This window comes from Castor canadensis, chromosome 17, assembly GCF_047511655.1.
Source record: "Castor canadensis chromosome 17, mCasCan1.hap1v2, whole genome shotgun sequence".
Lineage (NCBI taxonomy): Eukaryota > Metazoa > Chordata > Mammalia > Rodentia > Castoridae > Castor > Castor canadensis.
In genome coordinates, this window is record NC_133402.1 from 13,447,644 (window position 1) to 13,457,949 (window position 10,306).

The following is a 10,306-nucleotide window of genomic DNA, read 5'->3' on the forward strand; positions in this document are numbered from 1 at the left end:
GCAGCAGCCGGCCAGCCGCGGGGCACTGCCCGCCCGGGCGCTGGTAAGATGCCCTTTGCGGCGCGCAGCCCCTCCGCTGGGACCGAGGCCGGTGGCCCGACTCACGCCCCCTGGCCCCGGGAAGTCCTGGCCGCCACGCTGCGCCCCTGTCCCCCACTCCCTGTCCCCGGCTAGGCGCCCAGGTCGTGCGCTGCCCCGCTCAAGAGTCTGAGCGCTGCCCTCCTGGGGTTGGGGAAGTTGTCCCCAGCGGAGGCGCTGGGTGGTGGTGGTGGTGGCTGTGGGGGGGGGGGAGGTTACTCCTGCCTGGCCAGGTTCCTGTTCCCTGTCACTCTCGCTACGCGCTCGAGTTGCTGTCTGCGTGTGGTGTGGCTATGGGTGCCTCGCTCCGTGCCCAATCGTGCCCGGATCCTTGGCCGCCGCTGCCGCTCCTGGGTGGTTCTCCAAACAGCCTCTCTTTGGTTGGTCTTTTTTGCCGAGTTGGCTGCAGACAGCTGAGCCCTCTCTGTTTGCCCTGGCCTGGAAAGGGGTCTGGGTTGGATGTCTCAAGTCCCAGACGAGGTCCCAGAGTCAAGACTTAGTCGTGGCCACCTGGTCTGACTTTGGGTCCCTTTTCCCCTTCTGGTTGTTGTTGATTCTCACGTCTGTCCCCATCTTCTTGTTTCTAACCTTGCCACATCAGTGCCCTCCCCATATCGCCTCCTGCCACCTCCAGTATTAGAGCGTGGTCCTTGTCTTAGCCGATTGTCTGTGTCTCTGGCCCGATTGCATCATCAACTACTTGTCCAGCCACACTTTCACAACACCTTCTGTGGGGTCTCTTTGCTCTCGTTAGCTGTGAACAGTCAGGGCTGAGACTGTCTTCCCAGACTAACTGGCTGACTGGGTGGGGAAGTGACTTGTCTTCCTACATATCCCCAACTTCTCCAGCGATGGCTTTCCTCCCTTACTCTGTAGACTGCATTGCTAAGTCCTCTGAGCTAGAGGCAGGGGGTCAGAGACCCCATCTCTGGAGCAAGGTGCCAGCTCTGCATGGGTACACCCATGTGTTGTTGTCTGTCTTCATCACAGCCACTTGCCTGCAGGGATTCGGCTAGCCACAGAAGGATATGACACCAGGAGAGTGTTTTTAGGAGCCCCAGGCACTGAATGCTTGTGTCTTTTGTCAGTTTGGGTGCCCTCGCTGAAGACTGCCTGTATACGCATCGTGGGGTGTGCTTTCTGATCTGCTAAAGTTCTTTTGGAGTTGACTCGACCCTCTTTGCTGAAGTGTGGCTCTTTGTGCCTGTGGGCTGAGCCAGCCCCAAGACGTGACAGCATTTCACATTGCTGTGTGGATAGCAGGGAGAGAGTGGAGTGAGATTGCTGATGGAGAACGGGGCATTCCCATTTCTCCCAGCTGCTTGTTTATAGAGAAGAGGACTTAAGGGCAGTGCCTTTGAACTCCTGGAGTTGACAGTGATGAGTTCAGGCAGATACGCAATTAGAAGTTCTTTTGGGATTCAGAGCCTTTTGGGAGGTGGCAGGAGGGTTCTGGGGGATGTGCTTTTGGTCCAGGGTGGGCCTGGGGAGTTAACCTGGGGCTGACTGTACCTTTGCATCTGGGGCTAGACCTTTGGGGTGCAAATACCACCTGTTGAGACAAGAGAAAAGAAGGAGGGAGGCTTGCTGGCTGGTCTCTTCCTAGGTCCCTGATGTTCCAAGCATCTGTCCTTACAAGCCTTGTGTTTAGTTCAGTGTCTCCTTCTCTTATATCCCAGCCCAGACACAGACGATGTGCAGTTGGGAAGGTGGGTGGGAGCATGTCCTCTTCTTTAGAAAGAAAAATTCCTTTTGGAATTCCATTTCTACCAGTGAGGTTGATTTGCTTTTCTGAAACTCTGTTGTTATCTCTAAGTTCCTCTGCTGTCCCCCAACCTGCATCTCCCAGTATTTCATTTTCTGTATTTTCTGAAATAAAAGTATTTTATCGTCCTTTTTGCACTGTCTCTTTCCGGTAGTTCTCTCCCATCCTGTGCACTGTTTTGCTCCTGAACTTGATTTTTATTTGATTTGATCATAACTGTCCTCTCTTTCCTCTCCCCCACATCCACCCCCGCCCCCATGGATTGCTCCATCCCAAAATTGTAGTGGACACCTACTGGCTTGAGCTTGGGGTGTATCTTTCTCTAGCTGTGCCCACCCAGCCCCTGCCCTTCCCCAGGGCTCAAGGAGACCAGAAGGGGGCAGGCTGTTCCCAAAGTCCTGCATAGCTGGAGCTAGGGATGCTGACAAGAATAGATAGCACCAGAAGAGCCCTTGCAATATGTGGTTCCTTTCTAGACCCTGCTAGGGGCTGTGTACATGATGCTTTGGAGAGACATTTGGGAGTAGAGTGGGACATTAAAAAAAATCCCTGTCATTTTCAGTAGCTCTTACAAAGAACTGTGGAGGCATGTGTTTGTTTGCACAATGATGCTTCATTTCTGTGCTCTGTGGTGGGTGGAAGGTAGGGTGGAGGGATGGACAACTGTGGATCTTACATGCAAAGGGAATCCATGTCTGGAATGGGTGTATCACAGAGTGTCAGGCAGGCATTGTGTATACTGCATTTTCCAAACCAGACCTCGCTGCTTGCTTCCTTTTTCCTGCTCTCCAAAGCTTTTGCATTTGTGTGTGCGCATCTTTTATGTTTGGGGAGCTGCACCTTGCTGGAAAGCCCTGATTATATTTTTGGTGCATTTAAGAAGCCAGGAAGGAAACTCCAGGTTTGCAAGCAGGCAGAGTCAGAGGATGTGAGGACAATGAGATAGGCACGTCCATCCAAGCTTTGTAAGCATCCCCTTTTCCACTCAGCCTCCCTCCAAGTTCCTATCTAACAATCCTGCAGATTGCAGCCGAATTTGGTGGTGAGGTGAGTTTCCTGGAAGCACTGTGAACTTCTCTAGCATCTCAGAATTTAGAAGCAGAATTTAGGCTCATTACAGAGGAAGGGAAAGTACCGGGATGGAGGCACTGTCAGAGATCAGCCTGCAGATGCTGAATGGGTGGGGAGAACATGAAAGAGAGCTGTGTGTTAATGTAACAGTGTTTATTTTCTCTCCCTTTGCTGAGTCTTTGCATTTATTGCTTGTGTCCAGAAACAAACTGTTACTTAGTAAGTTTCATTTAAGAAATCTAATGTTTTATGGCTCTTCTCTCCTCCACACAAGCACTTAAAGTAGAATAGGGTTTTTATATGTTCTGACCCCTTTAAAATGTTGATTTTTCAGAAGAAATTCCTCATACTTCACATTACTCAGATAACTCAAGATTCTTTCAGACATTTGCAGTGACTTTGAAAACTGTTCCCTGGCTCCAGACTGCCTCTCGTTCTAACAGCCTTGGGGGCGTAGCTTTTTTTTCTATCTAAATGTTTTGAGATGGGAGAGAACACAGGGTATTTTATTGATGGTTCCTTTTTTTTTTTTCTTTCACACTCTCAACGGAGTTTTATTTTGTTTGAGCAACACATTACACTTTGTATACAGAAATATACGCCATTGAACAACATTTATCTTACTGTAAGTGTTGCCATCTGCTTAATCATGTTTTAAAAATTGTTAAAAACATAAATAAAACTCAGAATTGTACATATATACATATGTATAATATAATATAATCTAGTATAATATTATAGTATCTATTACAGGTTGAGTATCCCCTGTCTGAAATGTATAAGGCCAGAAGTGTTTCATTTTTTTTTTTTTTTTTTGGTGGCACTGAGGTTTGAACCCTTTGCACTTGCTAGGCAGGGGTTTACCACTTGAGCCACACCTCCAGCCCTTTTTGACCTGCTTATTTTTGAGATAAGGTCTTGCTTTTTGCCTGGGCCCTGGGCTGTATCCTCCTATTTCACACTTCCTGCTGGAGCTGGGATGACAGGTGAGTGCTACAATTCCTAGCCATTGGTTGAGATGAGTCTTGCTGACCTCAAACTGTGATCGTTCTGATCTCCAGCTCTTGAATAGCTAGAACAAGTTTTGCATTTTTTAAATATTTTGAAATATTAGCATATACATAATGAAATGTCTTGGGGATGGGACCCAAGACTAAACACAAAACTCATTTATGTGTCATATACACCTTATACACGGAGCTTGAAGGTTATTTCATATACACTGTATATAAAATACAGTACTACTGTATTTTAATTGTGTCCCTCACATTAGGGCAGGTGTGGAACTTTCCACTTGGGGTGTTGTGTTGATACAAAGAGAGTTTTGGAGTTTAGAGCATTTAAGATTTTGGATTTGTGGATTAGGGAGATATATGTACATATGTGTGTGTGTGTGCATATGTACATATACATAGATATAGTCATAGACAGTTATTGTCTTCCATCCTTCTCACACTTTAGACGCCCTGTCTGATTTGTGATCCAGCAGGTTGGGTAGTAAAATGCTTGCTGGTTTTCAGATAGGAAGCTGACTGACACATCATTTCTTACATCCTAAGCAGGTCCACCTTCCATGCATGGTCGCCACAGGAATGAGCTGGCATAGAGTGCTGACATCATTTTGTAATCTTGTGTTTGTGTGTGTGTCCAGAAAACAAACATATCCTTCAGGCTATCTCTGTAGTAAGAATCTACCTTCCCATCCAGAACTAGTCATGATGAGTGGGGCCATAAATCTATGTGCAAGAAACCAAGTATGTGCCCTCTGCAGGCCACAGCACAAGGCGAAGTTTGACCTTGACCCTGGCTTTGGGTCAGTGCTGCTCTCAGGGTTGTCACACATGAGTTTTCTCTTCTTGTGAGTCTCCCCATCTCTAACGGCCCACACCATACTCTCACCTCCCAGAAACAAAGAGAAAGTACTTTGCTTATAAAAGGACTTTTATAAATAAAATAAATAATTCTCAAAGCCTACCCCAACAAAACCCAGATTTAAAAAGAGGGGTGTGGGAACAGAAGAAAAAGTCACAGGGATTGTGTGTCAGGTCCAGCACAATCGAAGAGGCCTCTGTGTGACAGCCTCTGTTATACCTGGGTGCCAGCTTTGTGCCCTCTCACCTCTGCTTTGCTTATCTTGGGCAAGTCCCTCTCTCTTTGCTCCTCCTTAAGTCGGGGCCATCTTGGTCTGTTGCATGAGGATGAAATGTAATAATGCATGTGAACTGATTTGGGCCTGGTACACACTAAGTGCTCTACTATGAGCTGTTGTTCTTAAAAGGATATTAATGGTGCATTTGGGAAGAGGCAATTTTTGGAGGGTTACTCATTTTCCCACACAAAATAGGGTCTGAGTGAAACCCACAGCAGTAAAATGCATCTATTTCCTCCTGTGTCCTCCTTCTGTCTTGCCAGCCTTGGAGCAGGACAGAATGTCATAGAGGGAAGAGTACCAACATTGATTGAGCACTGACTGTATGCCAGGCATCATTTTGGTGTTTTACAAGCAGTGTGTTATTAAATTCTCACCCCCCAGTCAATCAGTCTATCTATCCATCTGTCTGTCTAGCTATATATCTATCTCTTTCTCTCCCTATTCCTCTATCTCCCTATCCCTCTGTCTGTCTGTCTCTGAAGGAAGAGGCTGTTGCCCAGCTCATGCAGAGTTGCCTGGCTAGATGTCACTGACCTTATGATTGCTGGTCATGTCGCAGGAACAGAGGACTTCTTAAATATTACTTCACTGTCCCATTCATTGAATCCTCCCAATTCCGTGGTTTGGACTGCTGCAGTCCCCATTTCATAAACGAAGAAACTGAGCTCAGAGAGGCAAGCTCCTTGTTAAATAAAGTAACAAAGTTGGAAGATCACAGAATTGGAACCAAAGCCCAGGCCTGCCTCTTGCCATCCACACCTCTGAGCTCCTTGGAGTGCTTTGAAAACCCTCAGTGCAGGTGTATCAGTCCTGAGAATCATGATACCACTCTAGTGGATTCCTGAAGCTGTGTGGACTGGAAGCCGGGCATGCTGGGGGTCACCTGCCAGTCCAGCGCTGAAAGGCCATGGCAGGAGAACTTTGAGTTACAGGCCAGCATGGGCTACACAGGAGACCCTGTCTCAGAAAAAGTAAACACTCAAATGAGACTAAACAAAAGTGTGCCGACTGTAGAAGAGGAGAAAACGGACAGTTTCCCTTAAATCAAACCAAATCGTGGAGATGGAAGGGTAACGATAAGAATAGGGGTGCTCACATTGCAGTTGGGATGTGCCAGGCACGGCTTCCAACCCTTTACATGTATAGCTTCCTATAATCCTTCAAGTCAGTATGATTTTATTTTCAACAGTCGGCAGTCACGGTGCTTAATATAACCAGGCCCCATTCTAGGTGTTTTGCAGATGTTAACTCATTGAAACCTCATGCAGTGGAGGGTAAACTGAAGCACAGGGCACTTTAGCAACATTAACAAAGTACACACTTTAAGTGGCAGAGTGGGGATTTGAACCCAGGCAGTTTGCCCTGTGAACTGCCCTGCTTCAAATCCATCCTCCCAAAGTCCTTCTGACTGACCTTGGGACCATAAACCTCCTATAAGCAGATACTCAGTCATTGCTCAAAATCCAGTCCCAAGTACAGGATCTTATTTTATTTTTTTAAATTTTATGATATATATTTGAAGTATAAAACATGTTTTAATTTATATACAGATAATGAAAAGGTTACTAAAGACCAGAAAATTAGCCTATCACTCATCTCATATGGTTAGTTACCCATTCCTTTTCTGAGGGGAGCAAAAGTACTTACAACTACTCTTAGCAAAAGCCCTGAGTTTGATAAAATAATAAGCTCAGTCCTCACGTTGTACATAAAATCTCTAAACATGTTCATCCTTCAGATCTGTTGTTTTGTATCCTTTGGTCTACCCTCTCATTCCCAAACAGGATTTTATAGGAAGTATCACCCTGCAAGAACTATCTGCAAACATGGAGTCCAGCTCACCCTGCAGGGCACTTCCTTCCTCCTGTAACAGAAGGCACCCGTTTGCCCACAGATAGTCATCAGGTTGTGCCCTAGGATCCCCCATGGTTAGCTGCCCCCCTCCCCCTCCGGAAGCCAGAGTGGCTACAGAGGAGGTGTGGGGGGATGTTGGTGTGGCTGTCATCTCAGCAGAGAGACTGACATTATATATTTATCGGTGTGGGTGTCATCTCAGCAGAGAGACTGACATTGGTATCAGAGACCAGGAGCCCAGACAGCTGGCCAAATGGAGAAGAAATGGGGCCCACTAACAATCTTATTTTGAGGAGTTCTCAGGATCCTACAGGCAGAGAAATGGATTTGTTCCATCTGAGACCTGGTTTGTTCCAGCCAGGTGACACTGGCTTATCTGAGCTTCTAATCCAGGCTCACTCACGTGTCAGGGGATGCTAATGAGGCCATGTGTTAAGGAACACCTGTTCTCCCAGGGAATCCTTTGCTGCAGTCCTTGGCTGAGAGGCAGAGGTGCCTTGCTTTTGTTTAAACCCAGAGGAGCAGAATGTGTGGGACAGAGAGGTTGATGGCAAGGTCTCCTCCACAAGGTGTGTGGACAGGGTGATTGTGGTGAGGATGAGGAGGGGAAGGGCAAAGGGCAATGTCTCTTATTGGAGGTTTACTTTGCTCCAGACACTGTGGAAGTACTAGAAAGACATGCTCCTTACTGGAGTCCTTTACAAGAGTCTGCAAGTGAAAGGGTGTTGTCCTCAGCTCTGTTTTACTGATTTAAAATAAGAAAAGCTAAGGAAATAAATCAGATGAAAGTTCAGCAGCTGAGAAGTGGCCAATCTAGGAGTTGGATGGTGACTCCAAAGGCTGTGTTCTTAGTCTTCACCCAGTTCGTGGCCAGTAAATGTCTTGCCTCTAGTCCCGCCTTCCCTCCATCTGTTTATTCATGCATGAGTGCATGCATCTGTCTGTCAGTCCGTCTGTCCATCCATCCATATCATCCTTATGTCTACCTGTCTGTCCATCCAACCCATTCAGCCATCTACCCATCCACTCATTCTCCACTCCAACAGACTGTGACAGGCCCTGTATGAAACATTGTTACCACTTTTGTAGACAGGACAGATGTGTTTCTGGCCCTCTTGGAGGACCAGTCTAGCAGGCATGGGTGAGGCCATGCTGATCAGTGGCTTATCAATCGAGAGACTCCTCTCATATCCTAACTGCTGATCCCCTTTTCCCATGGTGGCCTCTTGGACCCTAGAGAAGGGCGTCCTCTGTAAAGGTGGGGGTGAGAAATAGAAGCCCTCAGGTGTTCTGCCATCCCAGAACTGCCAGGTATGAGGCCTTGACCCCTGTACTCATGGGATCAAAGCGCTTCATCAGTAGTTCAAGGCTGAGCCTAGATGGGCATGGGAATATGCAGCCAGCTAGACACAGGCTTGAGAGGCGGATCCTGTGATGCTTAGGATGGGGACAGGGTTCTGACATCATCTCTGTTTGACTTTAGCTTGTGGGACTCAGTTTCCTCATCTGAAACTTGGTCCATGAAGGCACCAACCTCACAGGGCTTGGTGATGGGGTGCAGCTCCAGTTATTACTTTGCTCTGCTCTTTTCTTTCCTTTTTCTTCTTCCCTTCCTCCCTCCCTCCGTTCCTTCCTTCTTCTCTCTGTTTCTTCCTTTTCTTTCTTTGGTGACACTGTGTTTTGAACTCAGGGCCTTGCAGTTACTAGGCAAGTGTTCTACCATTTGAGCCACACACCAATCCTTTTGTTTTTGGTTTGTTTTTCAGATAGGTCCTTGTACCTTTACCTGAGCCAGGCTACGACATGCTTCTCCTATCTCTGCCTCCTGAGTACCTGGGATTATAGGCATGAATCGCCATACCCAGCTTCTGCTCTGCCTCTTGACTCACCCACACCTTGGAATTCAGGCTTATTCAGTATGTCATAATAAATGAGCACGGAAATTTAAATTAGGTGTGCCTTGCAACTGTGGATTCTTGGAGTTCTTTTACCTTTTAAAAGTCACAAGATCCAAGAGTCCTGGGCCATGTTGTTTCTGGATGGTTATTGGCCAAGATGGCAATGGTTATCCCTACTCCCTCCAGATCCTAGGAGCCATGATCTTTTCTTTGATCTGGCTTTTCTTTTCTTTGGCTCCTCTAGGCTGTTGGGTTTTCAGCCTGTTTGGAAGGCCAAGGTGACTGCTGTGAAGAGCTAAGAATAACTCCCTGTGGTCACCTTTCTGTTATCCCCACATGGCTTATTTACATAAACGGCGATGACCCTTCCCCGGGCATGATAGGGGATTCCTCCCCTCCCTCGCCATTGGTGGATCCCCAGAATGTGCAAATTCTTTTAGGCATCACACTTCCTAAAATAGACCTCTTGGGCAAAAGTAGAATTGTGTATTCTGCAGTTTGGTGATGCAGTTTCCCCTTTGTGGAGAATGTGGGTAGCTTCCTGTGGTGCTGCTCCCCATAAGCTTGCACCCCAGAAGTTGGGAGTTGCCAGACATAAGGGGAAGGTGAACCTGTAGAACATTCTGGAGCCCCTTGGCGTGGGCCCTTTGTCAAAAGTCATGTTTCACCTCTTTGTGTCTTTTTTGTGCTTTGTCAGGGGAGGCTTGTAAGCCCACCTTCTCTGGGTTGTGAGGATTAAATTTGATAAACAGATGAGGAAGTGCGCTGAAGCTCAGAAACTCATAGGAAGGAGTGCAAGATGGGCAGAGGAGTGTGCAGCATTCAGACCATTATTGTCCCCAAGTTGTCTTGTAACCTTGGGGTCAAGGAGTGAACGAGCGAATTAAATCCACTTAAGGACTCCACCCTCTTGTCCATCTGCCCATTCATTCACGAAGTGGCTTGAAGGCCTGCTGTGTGCTGTGCACTGTACAGGATGGGAGAACACACAGGTGTGTCCCTGCTCTTCTGGAAGTTATGGTTTGGAGACAGGACACCCCATACCAAAAAATAAAATAAAATGAGATTTAAAATATCAAATTGTGATAAGCACAGTGAAAGAAATAACTGAAGTATTGAGGAAAAAACAAGTGGCTGAGAGCAGGTGTGGATTTTGGATGGGCTGGATCTCTTTTACTTTCACAACTCATTTTGGACTTGTTTGACTTACTTATTTGGGGGTGAGGATTTATTTTGGATGGATGCTTTTTTTGTCAAGAGTAGTTCCATACTGGCTCTAGGAATCCCAAATAGGGTATAGACTTCAATCTAAATGCACCAATGATTGCAGGTGTGATGGGGGCAAAGAATCTTTAATATAACAGCTTTTTGTAGAGAACTGCCAAGCATAGCTGTACAAAAGCTCTTCTTAAGTGTTGTGTATGTTCTCTTAACTGCTTTTTTTGGACTAAATATACTACATATATGCATACATATATATGTTATTTT